Genomic DNA, 22,795 nt, shown 5'->3' on the forward strand with positions numbered 1-22,795 from the left:
CAATGGAGTATTACTCAGCCATTAAAAAGAATTCATTTGAATCAGTTCTGATGAGATGGATGAAACTGGAGCTGATTATACAGAGTGAAGTAAGCCAGAAAGAAAAACACCAATACAGTATACTAACACATATATATGGAATTTAGAAAGATGGCAATGACGACCCTGTATGCAAGACAGGAAAAAAGACACAGCTGTGTATAACGGACTTTTGGACTCAGAGGGAGAGGGAGAGGGAGAGGGTGGGATGATATGGGAGAATGGCATTCTATCATGTATACTATCATGTAAGAATTGAATCGCCAGTCTATGTCTGACGCAGGATACAGCATGCTTGGGGCTGGTGCATGGGGATGACCCACAGAGATGTTATGGGGAGGGAGGTGGGAGGGGGGTTCATGTTTGGGAACACATGTAAGAATTAAAGATTTTAAAATTAAAAAAATAAATAAATAAATAAATAAATAAATATGTATTACCATAACATTTTTATTTCAATAATTAAAACTATTTTAGATTTTCAATTAAGAAGTGACTCAGGCTTTAGTAGTGTTTTTGTATTTCCACAGCATACATTTTAAAAATATTATAGAAATATAATTTATTTTTACTATTGCGTTAGTTTCTGCTCTATAGCAAAGTGATTCAGTTATATATATATATTTACATTATGTGTATATATGTATATATATTCTTTTTTACATTCTTTTCCAGTAGAAGTTATGACAGAGAATTGAGTATAGTTCCCTGTATTATATAGTAGGGCCTTATTGTTTATCCACCCTGTACATAATAGTTTACCTATGCTAACCCCAAACTCCCAATCTTTCCCCACCCTTGGCAATTACAAGTCTGTTCTCTGTGTCTGTGAGTCTATTTCTCTTTCACAGATAAGTTCATTTGTATAAATTTTTAGATTCCTTGTGTAAGTGACTCATATGATATTAGTCTTTCTCTTTCTGACTTCACTTGGTAATTTCTAGGTTGACCCACACAGCATAGATTTTCACTGCTTTCTGAAGTATAGTAGCAAAGCCACATTGTTTGTGACACATGTAACAGTGGAAACAAACAAACAAGCACTGCTTTCAAGAAAAAAGAGAGCTAATTTAGGTGAGTGAGAGTTCAATTATACAGAATTATTTTCAGATTTTCCCCAGAGTGTTGGTTTTAAAAATAAAACTTCTCAACACCTCATGAGAAATGTGAAATGTAAAAAGGCTGGAGAATCTGGGTTATGACACAGAACATAGGATAGATGTGGTTGGTCTCCATTTTTGTTTTATTTTTAATGGCCAAAACTTTGGAAGCAAAGGCAGAAGGGAAATGAAAAATAAAGATCTAAAAAGCGGTTTGAATTTAGAATTCTAACTTAAGAGTTGGAATAAAAGGTACTGTTTATTCACCAAATAATCAAAAGTGATTTTACAAGTGATCGAAAATTTTGAGCATACGATTAAAACTTTAAGGCAATTTATTGAATTAGTTTGACAAGTTAGGTGAAATGTACACTTTACGTAACAAATTTAACTCAGCATAATTTTGTGAATTAGGAATTATTTCAGTTTTGCAGTTGAAAGAATAAGTTAAACTTCTAAGCTCTCTAAGGTAATAAAGATGGAGCTTGGATTTAAAACTTTATATGTTTGATTTTTTTAATATAAATTTTAAGGTTTTTAATATTTCCAGTGGATCTCATAGCTCCTTTTAGAAATAATTTAAGAGAATCAAGTGGTATCCCAATTACTTATTGACAAATGGAAGCAGAGATTAACTGTCCTAAATCCTTTCTCAGGACTCATTCAGATAAAACAAGTCTCAGTTTCCAGACTGAAGTTTAAGGAACGAAACAAAAAGTTTAATAAATATTTGGCTTGCTATAAAAATCACAGATGCTATAATCTATGGATATGACTTAGTTTTCATACAATAAAATGGAAAATAATACCTTCCCTGTAGGATTTTTATAGACATAAGTGATAATGTATATTGCTTGGAAAGGTGTCCAGCTCATGCTAAGGAATCAATAGGTGATAGTTATCATTTTCATGTCTTTTTACACCCTGCCATTTGGAAAGAATGCAGCCCATGGTTTTTCTGTTCAAATAAAAAGTGGAAATAGTCAATGGACATGGGTTTGGGTGGACTCCGGGAGTTGGTGATGGACAGTGAGGCCTGGCGTGCTACAGTTCATGGGGTTTCAGAGTCAGACACAACTGAGCGACTGAACTGAACTGAACCAGGGTAAAATTAATAGAAGTCAGATGAATTGGATGACGACAAGGCAGGGACAGATATGGCTGTATTTTTCTACAGAAGCAAAATCAAACAGTAACATTTAAAAAATATAACAATATCAGATAAGACATTGAAGACAAAATTTGATGGAGCTTGGCTGCAGCCACTGCATGACCACCATGCCTGCCTCCCAGCAGCAGAGGAGAAGAGCACACAGGGTAGAAGCACCCCTCCCTCCAGGATAGGGGGCGTGATACCAATGCTTGCCCTGCTCCATCGGCATCCCATGAAAGCCGACTAGGAGTCAGCTGATGGAAGTGGATTCCTCTTCCAGAGCAGAGTCGGTCGCTCTTCCCAGGTAAGCTAGGTTTTACAGATCACTGTGGTTGTAGATGTTCCCACTGCAAATACTCCAGCACCAGCACTCCAAATATTCCTGAAATTTATAACTTGTCAATGTTTTACACAAACCTTTCAGGTATTTGTACAATGGTCTGTGAAAAGTAATAAACTCTTCTACTGGCTACTAAGCTATTGGTTCTGAGCTCAAAATCAACCTTCCAGATTCTAAAGCTGCCAGAACTGAAAGTCCAGAACACACTTCTCTTTACCAGCACTCCTATTAATCTCTGCCGTGAAAGGGCACTAGAGAGTGATGGTGAAGCCCCCAAAAGGAACTGACCTTTGCTTAACTGTTGGTTTCTCTTCCCACCAGCATGCCTCACTTCTGTGTCTTGGAAATGGCAGTTTGTTCCAAAGTCAGTAGGTTTTCTATGTTGAATTTTTCCATTACTTGAAGCACTGGCCCACGGATGCCTGATCTAGACGACAGCATCATCGCAAGAGAGTTCCCGAAAACCATCTATTTCTTCTTTATTGATTATGCCAAAGCCTTTGACTGTGTGGATCACAATAAACTGTGGAAAATTCTGAAAGAGATGGGAATACCAGACCGCCTGACCTGCCTCTTGATAAACCTATATGCAGGTCAGGAAGCAACGGTTAGAACTGGACATGGAACAACAGACTGATTCCAAATAGGAAAAGGAGTACATCAAGGCTGTATATTGTCACCCTGCTTATTTAATTTCTATGCAGAGTACATCATGAGAAGCGCTGGGCTGGAAGAAGCACAAGCTGGAATTCAGATTGCCGGGAGAAATGTCAATAACACTGTTATGAACCTCTCTCCATAGTTCATCAGGCACTCTGTCTATCAGATCTAGTCCCTTAAATCTATTTCTTACTTCCACTGTATAATCATAAGGGTTATGATTTAGGTCCTACCTGAATGGTCTAGTGGTTTCCCCACTTTCTTCAATTTAAGTCTGAATTTGGGTATAAGGAGTTCATGATCTGAGCCACAGTCAGCTCCTGGTCTTGTTTTTGCTGACTGTATAGAGCTTCTCCATCTTTGGCTGCAAAGAATATAATCAACCTGATTTCACTATTGGCCATCTGGTGATGCCCATGTGAATACATAAACATGTGTATTACTCACACCTTTTCTTATTATCTTGGATTGGCAATTATGATAGATTAAGGAGTGAAAAACAAATCTGCTTGCTAAGGGTCATAAAATTATGCTTTAATTTCCAACAGAGGCGTGGCATGGGATGAACTCATTATTCCATCCTGACTTTTAAAGCAAAGCTTCAGCGAATTGCACAACTCAAAGGCACTTCCTAAGAATTTTGGATGAAACTGGATGCTTCAAGGAGCTCTCTGACTGAAGGCATCTGCTTCAGATTACACTGTTCCCGTGAAGAGCTGCAGGTATCTGGGCATCGTTCAGACCTACTGTTATAAAAATGCCCACCTGATGCACACGATGTTCAGCAAACACCAGCTCTCTGTGTACATGACAGTCAGCAAACACCAGCATAGTATACTCGACCACGATACTCTGACACTTCTTTGTGATTAATCTGGGGGCGCTAGGACATTGGCAGTCAGTTCCATTCCCTCCTCACCTCCAAGTGTTGCCTCCCAGTACCTCTCTTCATTGTTCCATTTGACATCACCCCTGTCTGAAATGAACAGTCTTTGTGCTCAAATTTCAGAATAGAGAACTTGGATCTCTTTAGAGGAAATATCCCAGACCTTTTCCAACACTTACCAAATATTAATGAAAAGAAAAATGCAAACGTATAGGAATGGACCAGGTTATAGGGCACAGTTGCTTTGGGTTTGGTCAATATGTTTTAAGTATCTTCCATTGCTTTTGGACCAGACACTGGGGGTACAACCTTGCATTCTTCACAAAAACACCCCTTAAGTTACCTCATTTTTTAAAAATGGTGCCAATGTCAGTGTTTTGGATGGAATGATTGTGTTTCTCAAAATGACAAAATGCAGGAAATTAAGCATCTGTGGCTGTTGTCTACTGAAAACCTACAATATCCTCCTCTATTGTGTTGGCTACCTAATACACCACATACATCCTTAATGTAAAACATGTTCTACCCTGGAACAACTATGTACTATGTACTAAGTTACTTCAGTTGTGTTCAACTCTCTTTGACCCCATAGGCTATAGTCTTCCAGGCTCCTCTGTCCATGAGATTCTCCAAACAAGTATATTGGAGTGGGTTGCAGTGCCCTCTTCTAAGGGATCTTCCCAACCCAGGGATCGAACCAACATCTCTTGCATTGGAAGGTGGGTTCTTTACCACAAGTGCCACCTGGAAATCCACCCCCCCCCCCCAAAGAAAACTATATTTGAATTTTATTCTGAGATACTTTAAATATCATTTCAACAAATAGATAATTTAAGAATCATGAGGACATCCTTCTAAAACCTATCACATCTTGGCCCTGTCTAGGAGGGTTTCTTTCTTTGTAAACACCCAATTCCTTCACCTCTTTTCTGGGCAAACGTCTCAGTTTCATTCGTAGCAACATCATTTTCAAAGCAGATGACCTTTTCCTTGGAGACTAAAATCTCCATGTCAGTTTCCTAACATAACACTTTTTATTCTTGCTCTTGCAAAGCTGTGCTTTACTACTTAACTACTCCAGTTTCCTGCATGAGACAAGCCTTCAACTCTCCACTAATTTGCAAGAATAGATGAGCAGTGGCCCTGAGTCATCAGGAATTTCCAGTTTGGCTACCAGATCTAACCACTTCCAGAGTACTCTTCTATGAATCATTTAGGTTTTTACTTTCCCCTCTCTCATTCTTCAGATGTTCCTCTGCAATCACGTCCCCTCAGCTTTACAACAAAAATCTGCGCCATACTTTCAATGATGGTAGCAGGCCACTGCAGCTAAAATAAAAATTGTTCTCTGACACTTGAGCAAGTAGAAGCCTTTCTCTGAGTCCTTGCTGTGTGTCAGGGCTGTGAGCCTGCAGGCATGCCCTTCAGTGGCTCTCAAGATGTGCCTCTATTTTAAGTGGAAGGCAGGGCCATGCAGGTCATAACACATCCAGCATCAAAGTTGAAAATGAGGGCTATTTGTACTTTAAACTCTAGTGTGAACTTAGAGCACATGTAATTTTAGAGTAGCCATTGAGTTATGAGGAAAAGATTAAGGGACAGAAGAGAACCGTTCTGGGAGAAGTGCGATACTTCTAGAAGAGTCTCTGCAGTCTGCTTCTTTTTCCAAATTATACTCTGCATACCTATTTTTGCTGTTGTCCAAGCCATGGTGTCTATGCAAACCAGAAAAATATCTGTGTGGCAGCAAGCCAGGACCTTCTTACTGGTGCGTTAATCCAGGTTGACCATGACAATATATTTCTAAATCAGATTATTTAATAAGACATAAAAATGGAAAGAGGAAAATCAAATGCAAATTAGTTACATATTCAGTGTTTCAAATCACTGCCTTAATCCATTTGTTTAAGAGATAAAACTATTCATTTTTATATTTTTGAATTAGTTTTGTTGTTCAGCCACTAAGTCGTGTCCAACTTTTTTGCCCTCCAGACTCCTCTGTCCATGGGATTTCCCAGGCAAGAGTACTGAAGTGGGTTGTCATTTCCTCCTCCAGGACATCTTCCCTACCCAGGGAACAAACATGAGTCTCCTGCTTTGGCAGGTGAATTCTTTACCACAGAGCCACTGGTGACAAACAAATTTAACTCTAATATTACATTCAATCTATCCTTGCCTTTCCCCCATTAAATCCATATTTTTTGTTCTGTAAGTAAGAGTTTTGATTCTGAAATGTTGCTATTAAAGTTCCTTTTACTGAAAAATGCAATAAAAAGAAGGAGCCCAATTAAAATAAAATTTTCCAATTCAAAAATTCAGATCTTTATAACTATGAGAAGTTCTATAGGGGATCCATTTCTTATACGGTGACAGTGTTTCAGGCCCTGATTCATCGCATCTTAGTAATATGATGGAACATCATAGCTTCTGGTTCATACTCTGCAGTGGCCCCTCATCTGACTCAGAATAAAACCAGAGCATTGACAACAGGCTCGCCATCTGTCTCCGCAGCTGACTCCTGACTCAACCACTGCTCTCCATCCTAGCCACCGTAGTCTCCTTGGAGTCCTGACACATGCTCCTGTTTTGGGGGCATTTTCACTGGTGGTTTCCTCTACCTGAAGCTGCTCTCTCCGGCTAATTCTCTCATGCCCTATATTTGCTTTAAGATTACCTTTCCGATGAAGACTACCACTCCGTTTTTAATGATAACCCCTTCCACAGCCCAGTTCCTTCAAATCAACTATCAAGATATAGTTTACCCTGCTCTATGTTTGGCTGATTTCCATGGCATTCAAAGGCTTATTAAAATGTCATGCAATTTACTTACACATTTAATTGTGTCGTGTGATGTTTGTCTGCATCCCCGTGGAATGTAAATAGCAAAGGAGTAGAGCTGTTGTTGTGGTCTGAGTGTTTGTGTCCCCCACAAGGGCAGGTGTTGAAATCTTACAGGTGCTGGTATTAATAGGTAGAACCATAAAGGTGATTAGACTATGACAGTGATGTTCCCTTAGAAAAGATACCCAAGGAGCTCCCTGATCCTTGCCCTCCCTGAGGACACAGTGACACTGTGTCTGCAACCTGGAAGCATCCCCCCATCCCACTCCAAGCAGGCTCCCCCCAAGCAAGCTCCACCCTGATCGCAGACTTCTGGTCTCCAGAATGGTGACATATTTCTGTTGTTCACAAGCCACCTTGTTTGTGTTATTTCATTTTAACAGCCTGAATGGACTAAGACAGCTGCCCATTCCTGTTTGTTCATTAATGTGTCTCAGTAGCCTGAAACAATGTAAACACATTTGACCCTTGAAATAACTTGGGTCTGAACTGTGCAGGTCTATCCATAAGTTTTGCCCTTACCCCCTGCATGGTTCATGGATCACCTGTACTCAGTAAATTTTTTTTTTTTTAAGAGGAGATTAGGTGAATGGTGGAGAATGATAGTGAATATGATGATGAGCGATTCTTCTGTTTTCTACCCTGAGCCAAGAAGCATACTTTATAATATTACCCAAACCTCCCCATAAATTCTATGGCACATGGATATTATGATTCTTATTTTATCAATGAAAAAATTATGACTTGAGAAGTTAAGGAATCTGTCTCAAATTACACAGCTAATAAACTAATGAACTGGTACTGTCATGTTCCCATGTCTATACCCTTATCATAAGTTGGCTAAATTAAGTTTATACTTGTTTGACCTCCAACCAGTAAAGGAAACACATTTTTTATACAGTCAGTATGTTGAATAAAATGTAGTGCAGGATGTTATATGCCTTTTAACCAATCCATTTGATTTGGGGACCTTGTTATTCTGGCCCTTGAACTCATGAATCCTTCTATTCACTTTATAAAACTCTGTGAATTAATTGTTATGGCTACCCTGTGAAATTCTACTAGCATAAATGCACTCTTTGGACATGAAACATGGAGAGTGGAAACTTTTACTAACTCATCTCGCCTGATAACATGAAACCTCCCAAATAAAAAAATTATGGGGCAGGAGGGAGCTGTGTTGTCAAGGATAGAAACATAAAAGTCTAAAGATTCCAAGTGTTTACATTAAAAATAGAACAAGCAAGACATATAGTAGTCATTGTCAACAGGGGTGCATGCTTTGAATAGTGGAGATAGACAATAAGAAAAGAAAAATTGAGTATAGAGTTAAGCAGGCGGGAACCACTTCCGTCACAAAGGGCAGTACTTGCAGCTGTTCAGTGCTCTTCAGTTTGCTCATTTCCAAGTTGGTTATAAAAATAGTACCTGCCTCAAAGTGTTGTTTAGAAATGAAAATGACTTTATGCATTTAAAATGAGTAGAAGCAGTGTTTTCTGTAACCATGTGTATAATTCTAATGGGCAGAAACATATCTCTCTTTGTTTTCTATTATGGAAATCCATTATTCATGAATGATTTGACCTGCAGATCTACTTAGAAATATGAAGATTCTGACTCCAGTTGATTTAAGGACTCTTACCTTTCCTTGTGTCCCTTTTCTTCTCCCCCTGTAGCATCTGGGCAGAGTTGGAAACTTAACAGCATTACGATGCAGGAAGGAAGAGCCTCACCTGAATATCATCCCTCAGGTCTTAGCTGCCTTTGCACTTCACTCCCGCTGGCCTTGGTTTTACTTCTTTTTTTCTTTTTTCTTTTTGGCTGTGTCAGGTCTTAGTTGCACCATGTGGAATCTTCATTGCCCTGTGCAGACTTTTTGCTGTGTCATGCAGAATCTAGTTCTCTGACCAGGGATCAAACCCAGGCCCCTGGCATTGGAGCATGGAGTCTTAACCACTGGACCACCAGGAAAGTCCCTGAAGGTATATAGTCTTGTCCTGTTATTTCAGATAATCTCCTCATTTCACTGTCAAAGTGTGGTGAAATAACATCCCTTTTTGGAGACAATTGGGCCACAGTCAAATCTGTACCCTTATTTACTTTTAAGGCTTTGAATCTTTGAATTGCTTGACTTGATTTAACATATTTCTACATAAACTATGATGCTTAATTTTATATATCAATTGACCTGGCCCACAGGGAGTTCAAACCCTTGGTTACACATGGTTCTGGGTACGTGAGGATGTCTCTGGATGTGATAAACATTTGAATCTGTAGACTGAGTAAAGCTGACTGTCCTCCCCTATGTGGTGGGCCTCTACTAATCCACTGAAGGCCTGAATCAAACACAAGGCAAGGTGAGGGAGGCTTTATTCTCTCTGTGTCTTCCAGCTGAGATATCTGTTTTCTCCTGCCTTCAGACTAAAACATGGGGTAGAATTTACACCATTGGCTCGCCAGGTTCCAACCTGCTGGGGACTTCTCCACCTCCATAGCTGAATAGGACAATTCCTTACAATCAATCAATCTCTCTGTATAAACAAATTATTTTTCTCTTTCTCTGGAGAACACAGATGAAACACACATTGAACCATAAGATTCGGGGTTCACCTTCTCTTTATTCCTGCTGTCTATGTGCTGTGGGGCACCTCTGGCTTGGCTACTAAGTACATTAGTATACACTGCATGCAATGAGTTTTAAAGGTAAATATGTTTTTATGGTGATGAGAGTTTACAGAGGAAGTAAGGTGAGATTAAAAGGGTGTAGACAGATGAATGTGGCAAGTATAATAAAATATTTTTGCAGGCAATGTCTAAAGCTAATATTGGGAAAAAGAAAAGAAATATGCTTGGAGCAGGATATGGTGCTCCATGAGAGGACTTTTACTGGAGAGGGGGAACCTAGGAATAGTTAGTGCTCACATGTGAAGGAGAGGTTCTATAAATTAAAGTTTACCTGCCTTACTCTATTTCCCAGGACCATTATGGTGAGAGTTGCCCTCTGTGATCTAATCATTTTACTCCATTTTATTAATGTTTTCAGTCATCAGTCAGACCCCAGTGATAATCTATCCATACTCAATACGATTATCGGGCTTAGGAAGCCCATGAAAAACACAAGCAATCACGTCTAGGAAGCTATGGTTATTCAAATACACTTATTATGTAACCAAATCCATTTACTAGTTGAAAGTAAATTGTGATTATTGTGAACAAAGAAAGAAACTGAGAATTTAAGAGAGAGGTCTAGATGTAAACGAACTTTGATAATTGAGAAACTTTACCTAGAGAGATGGGCGGCCCTTCCTGAGGTGATTAAGTGTGGTAAATGTGTAGCCCCGGTCATTTGAGGCTGGTTGGATGGCAGTAACACATGATTTCCCCTTCAGCCACCGCTATTCTCTCTCTACTCTGACTTCCACCTGCTAAGGATTCCCCTCACCCACCATTCCTAACCCCAGACTGGACTTCAGGATCAGAGATGAGAAAGGCTCAAGTTTGCAGGGTGCTTCTGGATGGGGATAGATATTCATCTTTTGCAAATTCCTTGATAATTAAAATAGGTATGGGGTTGGGGTAGAGATAAGCTGGAAGATTGGGACTGATATATACACACTACTCTATACAAAATAGGTAACTAATAAGGACCCATTTTGGGCTTCGCTGGTGGCTCAGATGGTAAAAAAATCCACCTGCAATACAAGACACCTGGATTCGATCCCTGGGTTGGAAAGATCCCCTGAAGAGGAGCATGGCAACCCACTCCAATATTCTTGCCTGGAGAATCCCGTGGACAGTGGAGCCTGATGGGCTACAGTCCATGGGATTGCAAAGAGTCAGACATGACTAAGCAACTAAGCACAGTACAGCAAGGATCTACTGTATATCACAGGAAAGTCTACTCAATACTCTGTAATGGCTTATATGGGAAAAGAATCTAAAACTGAATGGTCACTTTTTTATGTATAATTGAGTCATTTTGCTCTACACCTGAAACTAATACAACATAGTAAATAAACTATACTCCAATAAAAAATTAATTTTAAAAATAGATACAAATTTAGAGTCTGAATTTAAAAGACATAAAGATGACTATGGACAAACTCCAGGAGATAGTGAGGGACAGGGCAGCTTGGTGTGCTGCAGTCCATGGGGTCACAAAGAGTCAGACGTGACTGGGAGACTGAACATCAACAAAGGCTAAAAGAGCCCATCAAAACAGCTGCCTCACATCAACTATATGAACATATCTTATAGTTCTTCCTTTAGAATCACCTTCTGTCGAGCTCAGAACAGCATGGAAATTACTTCTCAAATGCCTTCCTGGTCTCTGAAGTCTAAGGTAACTGTTTCTCAGGCATATGTATAACACAATGCAAGACATAAATGATGATTAATATCTCTCCACTAGGAGTTGAGCCTTTCTCTCAGCCACAGAGCAGATTTTATTAATCCACATACTCCCCACACCTAGCACATGACCATCAAATAATGGGTACTAGTGATTAAATAATAAATCATGTAGTGATTAAATAATAAATCTACTAAAACTAGGGCTTCCAAGATGGCCATAGTGGTAAAGAACTTGCCTGCCATTGCAGGAGTTGTAAGAGATGTGAATTCAATCCCTTGCTCAGGAAGATACTCTGAAGAGGGAAATGATAACCTACTCTAGTATTCTTGCCTGGGAAATCCCACGAACAGAGGGGCCTGGTTGGCTACAGTCCATGGCGTTGCAAAGTCAGACACAACTGTCTGAGCACAGCACATACTAGAACCAGCTCTTAACTCACCAGGATTTAACTGCTGAATTAAACAGGAGCTGCTGAACAGTGACTTCAGAAATACCTATTTATTTGTCTTTGGTGAAATGAATAAACAAATGTATAATATTCATGCAGCTATAATTTAGCCTGAAATATTACAGACAGTGGTGAAAACATGTACAACGTGTATATTTCATTTATGAAAATATGAATTAGGATTGTGTCACATAAGAAAAACAAGCAATTCAAATTCCCATCCTTAAGAATATTCAAGTCTTTCATTTGAATTGTCTTTAATTTTCCTTAAGGTAAGGTGGTGGTTTAGTTGCTAAGTTGTGTTCAACTCTTGGAATACTATGGACTAGACTTTATCCTGCCAGGCTCCTCTATCCATGGGATTCTCCAGGCAGGAATATTGGAGTGGGCTGTCATTTCCTCCTCCAGCGGATCTTCCCAACCCAGGAATCAAACCCAGGTCTCCTGCATTAGAAGCTTTTTACCAATTGAGCTACAAGAGAAACCCAAGTTATGTTACTGGGTAATATTTAGATGAATTGCTATTTAACACTAAAACTAAAGATTCTAAACAGAGCTTCTTGCCCTGAAATGACCATACTGTCCCTTATTCCTTATTGAAAACTGAGAGCCCATCAATGACCTCTTCACAATTCAATCTGGTAATTGACTAACCTTCATCTCTTCTTCCCTTAAAAAACTATGGCCTTCTGATAGCATTGCTTCATTCATTAGTTGCAAAAATAGCAGAAGTTCAGCTATTCGTAACACTGGGACATTATCTCTAGGATCAAATCATACTCACAATGATACTAAAATAAAGTAATAAAAACAATTCCATACATTTGATGGAAATTCCCTTTTGAAAAGATACACATACTTTGTTTCAAATTTGATTCTCAGAACATTCATAATAATGAGGGCTAAAATGTTCCATCTTAATTACAGGGTTTTTCTTTAAAGCCTTTTTCTCAAACTCAGTAAGTTATTTGGGTTTAGAAATAGTACATGTTAATGAAACCCACACCTTCCCTCCACACCACTCTGAGTAGAAATGGAAGCTACTAAGGATGGTTGGAAACAAGTCTTTTCATAATCTAAATTCAGAGATGCTACTTAGCAAAATCGAACTAAATGCTACGCTGTCTAAAAGCCACACAAGAATAACACCTTAAAGCTAGCATAATAAATGTGTTTATTGAATTATGGTTCAAACGTGGGATTTTCACCTCCAATTATCTTATCCTTAATCCTGGCACCTCAAGCCACCCCTTTTCGCTTTTTAATATTTTAATCAGGGATACCATTTGAGCTGGAATTTTAAAAGGCTCAGAAGTATTCTTGCTTTGACACAAAACTTTGGGTTTTTGTTATGACTATAACAAGTATTGTTTATACAATCCTCTGTTTCAGAGTTGAACTGTGAAAAATAGCTTTTGATATTTGGTATTATTATTTTCTTTCTTTCTTTCTTTTTTTTTTTTTAGCAGTTGATCTTGGCACCCTAGACTGTTTTTTCAGACTGCAGCAATAGCAAACCCTCTCAGAATTTGGTTACTGATTTAGAACAAAGAGGCTGGATATTTTCTGGGTAATTCAGTAGTTCTTAAATTTAACTCTGTTTGGTTAGATTCTCATTCTTAATTAACTCTAAATATGAAAATGTTTTGTTAACATGTGACGTTAACAGTAAAAAGTAGACATTATAAATAATCTTGAGTCTAGTAGCAAAAGTCGAATTGAGCAAAACAATGATTCCTAATTTAAAAGATGCACTGATTCAATGCATCTATAATTTGAAAAGAAAAAAGAAAATGCCTGTAATCCTGCTAGGCACAATAGTGTCTAGCTCTTAAGATGCTAGCTTAACTATCACTTAAACTTGTATGCCTTTTGTTCCTGATATATTACTTGGCTTAATTATCATTTACTATCATTTTTATAGCCCTATTCATTTAACAAATAAATTGTAAGAAACTACCTCTGCGTAGTGAGTTTTATGGTCATTTACCTTGAGGGAAAAAAAGAAAGGGATTGTGTCTTGAAAAGATGTAAGACTAACTATGTATGTCTATATTTTATGAAAATGTTTATTTGCAATTTATTTCTTAGTTGATCTAGTTCTTAGTCTTAGATGTCTCCAAACTAATGTAAGATAAAAATTTTAAAATTGTGGTGAAATATAGATGAATTCAACTCAATCGAAATTAGTTATGTCAGGTAAACTAAGTACATTGTCTATAGTAACTTATTTATACGTTTATACAACCTTATCCTTCAGGAGCTCCATTTTACAAATAGAAAACTGAATCTTGGAGAATTTAAACAGGAGGCGTGAGTTCCCCCATTTAGTAAACTCCTAGGCTAACATCTGAACCTGGCTAACAAGAAAACAAACAAGCAAACGCACTTTTGGACCCACTGGCTATACAGTCCATGAATTGGAGCGTATAGATTGCATACAAGGTTTGCTTAGAAATGTAAATTTACATACACGGAACATGACTATGTCTCATACTATTTGTATGCCCTTGGAGAAGGTCATACAACTGAGATTCAATGCCATCATTCATAAAACGGAAGTATTACTTAGCCAAAGTCAATTAAAGCTAGATTTTAGAGGGTATGAATGTGGCACCAAATTAAACATGACCATTCTGTGGTGGTAAGTATCAAAAACAATGATGGGTAACAAAAACGGTTTACACAGATGAGCACTTCAGCATCCCAGTGCTTCAGAACTCTTGCTGGTACTTTTTTTGTCAATACTGCTGCCACTTACGAGTTACTGCAAGTTGTAATTATGGAACCACAAGAGCCCGTCCTGAACCTGAAAAATTCTTGTCAGGATATAATAGGAAGGTGGTTGAACACTAGTAAAGGAATAACAAACCTGATGTTCTTCAGATTATAAGAAAATATGCTGTTTTAAAATTGTCTGGATTACTAAATGAAGTAAGTTGGGTAGAGACAAATATTGTTAGGATATCGCTTGTTTGTAGAATGTGGAATCTAAAAAACAATGATACAAATGAACTTATTTAGAAATCAGAAACAGATTCATAGACATACAAAACAAATCTATGGTTAACAAAAGACAGGCTGAGAATAAATTAAGGGTTTTAGGTTGACATGTACACACTACTATATAAAATAGACAATCAATGGGGAACTACTATATAGCATGAGGAACTCTACTCAATATATTGTAGTAACCTATAATGTAAAATAATGTAATATATATAGTATTTATATATTTATATGCTACATATATATGTATAACTGAATCATTTGCTGTACTACTGAAATTAACACATTATAAATCAACTATACTTGAATAAAATTGTTTTAATAAATAAAATATACTGAATAGTATGTACTAGCTTAACCAAATTCTATTTTAGCTGATTTTCTAATTGCTATGGATAAAAGCAACTATATCTGAATTATAAATAGAGGACAAAATAACTCATCACCAGTGTGACAAAACCTACACAGTCCTTGAATCCAAGGATGGTGGGGTGTGCATTCCAATCCAGGTCCTCAGAAGATCAACCAACTTTCGGTGTATTTTTACTGTAGGTATAGCTAGGAATGGATGCTGAATCATACATTAGATTTCTGGTATTTTACTAGATACTGTTGACAGTTTTTTATGTAAATGCACCAAATTAACTCTTAGCAGCAGCCAGAGAGGATTTTTGTTGCTTAACTTGAAATCCTTGAAAACATTTGGTCACTAAAAGAAAAATTATTTCTCTGTAGTCATCTTAGTATTTGTGTTAGAACACTATGATTTTGGTTTCGGTTTTCTTGCTGGTTAAAACAGATATTTCTTCTTTTTGCCATTTTTTATCATCTTCAGTAAAGTTCAGCTGAATTTTCAATGTATTTTTCTATTGCACTGTTTAATTATTATGTCTATAAATGTCAGTTCAGTTCAGTCACTCAGTCGAGTCTGACTCTTTGCGACCACATGAATTGCAGTACGCCAGGCCTCCCTGTCCATCACCAACTTCTGGAGTTCACTAAACTCATGTCCCCATCGAGTCAGTGATGCCATCCAGCCATCTCATCCTCTTTTGTCCCCTTCTTCTCCTGCCCCCAATCCCTCCCAGCATCAGAGTCTTTTCCAATGAGTCAACTCTTCGCATGAGGTGGCCAAAGTACTGGAGTTTCAGCTTTAGCATCATTCCTTCCAAAGAACACCCAGGACTGATCTCCTTTATTATTTTTTTTTTCTTTTTTTTCTTTTTTTTTCTGATCTCCTTCAGAATGGACTGGTTGGATCTCCTTGAAGTCCAAGGGACTCTCAGGAGTCTTCTCCAACACCACAGTTCAAAAGCATCAATTCTTTGGCGCTCAGCTTTCTTCACAGTCCAACTCTCACATCCATACATGACTACTGAGAAAACCATAGCCTTGACTAGACGGACCTTTGTTGGCAAAGTAATGTCTCTGTTTTTGAATATACTCTCTAGGTTGGTCATAACTTTTCTTCCAAGGAGTAAGCGTCTTAATTTCATGGCTGCAATCACCATCTGCAGTGATTTTGGAGCCCAAAAACATAAAGTCTGACCCTGTTTCCACTGTTTCCCCATCTATTTCCCATGAAGTGATGGGACCAGATGCCATGATCTTCGTTTTCTGAATCTTGAGCTTTAAGCCAACTTTTTCCACTCACCTCTTTCACTTTCATCAAGAGGCTTTTGTTCCTCTTCACTTTCTGCCATAAGGGTGGTGTCATCTGCATATCTGGAGTTATTGATATTTCTCCCGGCAATCTGGATTCCAGCTTGTGCTTCTTCCAGCCCAGCGTTTCTCATGATGTACTCTGCATATATGTTAAATAAAGTGAAATCGCTCAGTCGTGTCTGACTCTTTGTGACCCGTGGACTGTAGCCCACCAAGCTCCTCCATCCATGGGATTCTCCAGGCAAGAATACTAGAGAATACAAGAATACTACCATTTCCTTCTCCAAGGTTAAATAAGCAGGGTGACAGTATACAGCCTAATGGACTCCTTTTCTTATTTCGAACCAGTCTGTTGTTCCATGTCCAGTTCTAACTATTTCTTCCTGACCTGCATATAGGTTTCTCAAGAGGCCAGTCAGGTGGATCTATAAATATTATTTATATATTTTGGATAAGGATCAAGTCAGATGCATGTAAAGCAAAATATAGTTTCTGAATCTGTTAATCTGCCTTTTTGCTCTCTTAATGTCTTTGTGAGAAGCATGATTTATTTTCATATAATCAAATTAATATAGCCCAATTTATTTTAATATAGTCAAAAATAAATAAAACATGAAAAAGCATTGTTAATGCTTTCTATATTTTGTTGAGAAATGTTTGCCCTCACCAAAATGATAATGTTTCCCTTTATTCTGTTCCCTTATAGCTTGCTTGCCATTTACCCTTCAATCTGTACTATATTTTCAACTGGTTCTTACAGATGGAACACACAAACTGTCTACTCTTATCCATACACATATCTAATTCACTTGATACTGTCTGCTGACAATGTCTAATGACAATGTCTATCCTCTACTGTCAATCCTGAAGGAAATCAACTCTGAATACTCATTGGAAGGACTGTTGCTGAAGATGAAGCTCCAATACTTTGGCCACCTGACGCAAAGAGTTGACTCTTTGGAAAAGATCCTGATGCTGGGAAAGGTTGAAGGTGAAAGGAGAAGGGTGTGGCAGAGGATGAGATGGTTAGATAGCATCACCAACTCAATGGCATGAATTTGAGCAAGCTCTAGGAGATATTGAAGGACAGGGAAGCCTGGTGTGATGCAGTCCAAGGGGTCTCAAAAAGTCAGACACGACTTAGCAATAAAACAATAATTGTCTACTGAAGTGGAGTCTCTTACTCCTTCGACTTCAGTGTGACTTTTGTTATAAAATAGGTGACTGTGTATGCACCGCCCTATTTCTGAAATTTCCGCTATTTAAACCACAGGGTTTCAATCACTGCAGTTTTGTAGGAGAACTTCTGTCAGTTTAAACCCTTCCTTTCTTTAGTTTTCATCGGATTGTCTTGGATTATCTTGGGCCTTTGCATTTCTCATGATTTTTAAATATTTTTGTCAATATAAAACCCAAAGAAACCTAGCTCTGTATAATATTGAAAATGTTGAACAAAGGAGTTTTCTATTTATTTTTCTATTGAGGGTGGTAAATTATATTTTTAAATACATTTATTTATTTTATTCAAATTGTGAAATTGATTAGCCATAGTTTGTTTATCGTACCCACATACTATGTTTTCCACTGTTGGCCAGAGTATTACCTTTTTTTCCCTTTCTTGTTCTTGCTGTAGATAACTTGTGTATTTTCTCCCTTTCTTCTTAATTAAACATGAGTCTGATTAATTTTATCACTGAACTAGTTTCTTTTTTTTCAAATTCCTATGTGACAGCCTGCTGTACATTTGTTTTCTTTACTATTTCTCTCTTTAATCTGAGTTTAATTTTCTGCTCTTTTTATAACTTATTGAGTTGAAAGTTTAGCTCATTGATTTTTCAACTTCTTTATTAATATATAGAGTTAAGGATATAAATTTCCCTTAATACTGTTTGAGTTGATCACACATTAGTTATGTTTTATTATCTTTATAATGCAGTTCTAACACTTTTTCCTAATCTCTAACTGGTGAATTATTTTTAAATGTGTTCAATTTTTAAGAGGTTGGGGATTTTATAGTTATAATTATTGTCTTTGTCATTGTTATTCTTATTAACTATTTATATTTTGATTCCATTGCTGTGATGAAATATACTCTGGATGATTTATCTTTATATTTTGCTGAAATGTATGGCTCATAGAAGGATCAGTTTTTGTAACAATTATGAAAAATCTATGAAAATTTCTAGCTTCTTCCTGTTTGGAGCACATTCTTTTGGCTTAGAAAATCAAATAATTTTTTTTCTTCTTCCATGTCTTTCAGTATATCTTTGTTCAGTACCACACATCTTTACTTTAGCATTAAAATTTCCCAAAAAAAAAAAAAAAATCTGGCTTTGAGAAATCCAAATGGAGAAATTATCATTATATATTACATTCCAATAATATGCTAGTTAATAACAGGAGTATACACCTTTAATTTAGGTATATATCTATTTATGAAGCTATAGGAGTATTTATTTCAGCTGTGAAATTCCCTGGATACATGTTTACATGCCATTTGTCTTTGAATAAAACCAAATTGCTCTTTGAGTAAAGCTGGACAGTTAAATCCAGACATCCTAACTTTAGAATCCTACAGTCAAGCAAACATATTGTCTATGCCTCTTATATGTCTTCATGTTCTTTCTTTTTCATGCTGGCACCAAGAATGCTTGTTCAAGACGAACACTTGTTTAAACCAGGGCTTTAGTTTGTCTTTCTCTTGTGTCATTTTGTACTCTCTGAATGAGACACGCTTTCCCAGGACTGGCTAATATGCAAACTAGAGTGAAGCTGTAGTGATCAGGTCATTACAGAAAGATAGATGACAGGTAGATAGATAGATGGATATTTTAAACCTGAATTTTCTCTTTATATCAACGTAATGTGAGCCAAAAACACACAGTAAGTCTGAGAAGCAAATTTTCAAATTTCGAGACATATCCTTTTTAAAAATATATCATGTACTAAATGAAAGTAAGAGATTTTTGTTTGATTACATGAAGGATTGTGTTCTACCTTTGCATTTTGTATAAATTTAAAATAATTTTAGTTATCAAATAATACTATTATGGAAAGAAATTCTAAATAGAGTATTTGCTGATTATTTTCAAAAGGTGATACATGGGAACTACATCAGAATTACCTGGCTGTTTAATAATAGGGAGTATGAACCTAACCCAGCTTACTGAACTGACATCTCTGGGTGAAGTCTAAGAAATAACATTTTTAAAAGTTTCCACTTGGGAGTTGGGCATAGTTACATTTGTGAAACACAAAGTCAGGCAATTTATATATAACTATAGATTATTATATAATTATGTATCAAAAGTATATTTGATATTATGGAACAAACCTTGTAAGAAATAGAATTTCTTTTTCAAAATATTCTAATTTGGCACCATTAAACAACATTTTGGAATAGATGTTTTGAGTTAAAAATCCATATTGAAATTTAGGAATGCTTTTTTTTTGGAAATTTGGGAAAGGTTTTTCCTTTTTTAAATAGCATCTTTCCATTCCAAGAATAAAAAATATTTCGACATAAAATCAGTATGTAGGATAGGTTGTTTCAGTGATAAAGAATCACAGAACATTTAGGAACAGAAGGCTGTGATGTTTTCCAATGACACAAGTTTACACATGAAGAGATAGACTCATTTAGTTAAATGCTTCACTCAAATTACAGTTGAAATACAGCCACTATTTGAACACAGACCCAGTGTTACCTTTGCTATTCTCTACTGACCTTCTTCTACACTGTTGAGTGTTTCTATTTATCTATGTATCAAATGGCTTCTGGTCAAACCGTAGTGTGTATGACTAACACAAATGAATATGACCTTAAAAAATATAATTAAGGATTTTTGGACTTTCCAGTGGCTCATTGATAAAGAACCCACCTGCCAATGCAGGAGACGCAGGTTCAGTTCCTTGGTGGGGAATATCCCCTAGAGAAGGAAAGTGCAACCCACTCCAGTATTCTTGCCTGGGAAACCTCATGGACAGAGAAGCCTGGTGGGCTACAGTCTGTGGATCTTAAAAGAGCTGGACACGACTGAGGGACTAAAACAGTAAAAAAGGATTTTTGAGGAGGAGGGTGGATAAGCATTCACATTGTAGCAGCCTGGAAATTCTAACTGAAACCAATACTTAGCTTCCATTGAGAACAAGTAGAGACAGTTCTGGAAATGACATAACTCTCTTTATAGACATAAATCATACAGGATGGCGTTTTCCATGAAGCAGTCAACTTTCTATTCAAATTAGAAATTAAATGCATGAGAAAAATAAAATTGGAACAAGACAGAGAGTCACCTTTTTTAAATTAACTTATTTATTTCAATTGAGGCTAATTACAATATTGTGGTGGCTTTTGCCTTACATATACATGAGTCAGCCATGTGTGTACACATGTTCCCCCATCCTGAACCCCCCTCCAACCTCCCTCTCCACCCCATCCCTCTGGGTTGTCCCAGAGTACCAGCTATGAGTGCCTTGTTTCATGCATACAAAGAAAACCAAACTTGCTTTAAAGTTTGTTGTTGTTTTTTTCAAGTCTGCCAGAGCCGCTTGTCCTGCTGTTAAAGTGATTATGTCTGTTATGTGTTTGTGAGTCTATGTTTTCTTAAAAATATGTCTCAGACTTCATAGGTTAAATATGGGATATCAAACATGTTTCTCTTTACTGATGTTTCAGACCCTCAAAGTGTTTAGTGAACATGCAGAAAATGTCAATAATGGATAGAAGAGCTGAAACAATGATATCAGAGGAGGGAGCTATTTTTAGAAAATGGAAAGTAGGTGGGTAAGTGGTACCATATTTAAGAAATCAGAGGAAGTGCATCCTGTTTTTTTAAGACTTTCATATGTGTTTCATTTTTAAAGGCTTTATTGAATTTGTTACAGTATTGCTTCTGTTTTATGTTTTGTTTCTTTGACTGAAAGGCATGTGTAATCTTAGGTCCCTGACCAAGGGTCAAACCTACACCCCCTGCACTGGGAGGCAAAGTCTTAACCACTGAACTGCCGGGCAAGTCCCCACCCTCACTGTCTTGATGTGTTTCCATCTTCTCATCAGTTCTCACTCTTGTTGATGTACCAAGAGTCCTCTTTCCTTGGCCAGAGGAATCTTCTTTGGCTGGTTTCTGTATATTTTAGACATGACCCTAATAGCTTTGGAAAGTTCTTTGTTCCCTGGTACATGAAGCAGGTTCAAATCTATCTTATGCACTTTCTGCCCCTAACCTAAATGATGATACTGTTAAAGTATTGCACTCCAGATATCAGCAAATTTGGAAAAGCTAAGTAGTGGCCACATGACTGGAAAAGATCAGTTCTCAGTCCAAACCCAAAGAAGGGCAATGCCAAAGGATATTCAAACTACTATACAACTGCACTCATTTCATATGCTAGCAATGTTATGTTCAAAAGTCTTCAAGCTAGGTCAAGCTGGTACATGAACCAAGAACTTCCAGATATAAAACTGAATTTTGAACAGACAGAAGAACCAGAGATCAAATTGCCTACATTCACTGGATCATGGAGAAAGCAAGGAAAATTGGAGGCTAATTACTTTACAATATTGTATTGGTTCTGCCATACATCAACATGAATCCGCCACTGGCATACATGTGCTCCCCATCCTGAACCCCCCTCCCACCTCCCTGCCCACCATCCCTCCGGGTCATTCCAGTACACCAGCCCCAAGGATCCTGTATTGAACCTGGACTGGTGATTCATTTCTTATGTGATATTACACATCTTTCCATGACATTCCCCCAAATCATCCCACCCTCTCCCTCTCCCTCTGAGTCCAAAAGACTGTTCTATACATTTGTGTCTCTTTTGCTGTCTCACATACAGGGTTATCGTTACCATCTTTCTAAATTCCAAATATATGCATTAGTATACTGTATTGGTGTTTTTCTTTCCGGCTTACTTCACTCTGTATAATAGGCTCAAGTTTCATCCACCTCAGTAGAACTGATTCAAATATATTCTTTTTAATGGCTGAGTAATACTCCATTGTGTATATGTACCAGTGCTTTCTTATCCATTCGTCTGCTGATGGACATCTAGGTTGCTTCCATGTCCTGGCTATTATAAAGAGTGCTGTGATGAACACTGGGGTACATGTGTCTCTTTCAATTCTGGTTTTCTCGGTGTGTATGCCCAGCAGTGGGATTGCTGGGTCATAAGGCAGCTCTATGTGCAATTTTTAAAGAAATCTCCACACTGTTCTGATAGTGGCTGTACTAGTTTGCATTCCCACCAACAGTGTAAGAGGGTTCCCTTTTCTCCACATCCTCTCCAGCATTT

The sequence above is a fragment of the Budorcas taxicolor genome, chromosome 17, assembly GCF_023091745.1.
Source record: "Budorcas taxicolor isolate Tak-1 chromosome 17, Takin1.1, whole genome shotgun sequence".
Lineage (NCBI taxonomy): Eukaryota > Metazoa > Chordata > Mammalia > Artiodactyla > Bovidae > Budorcas > Budorcas taxicolor.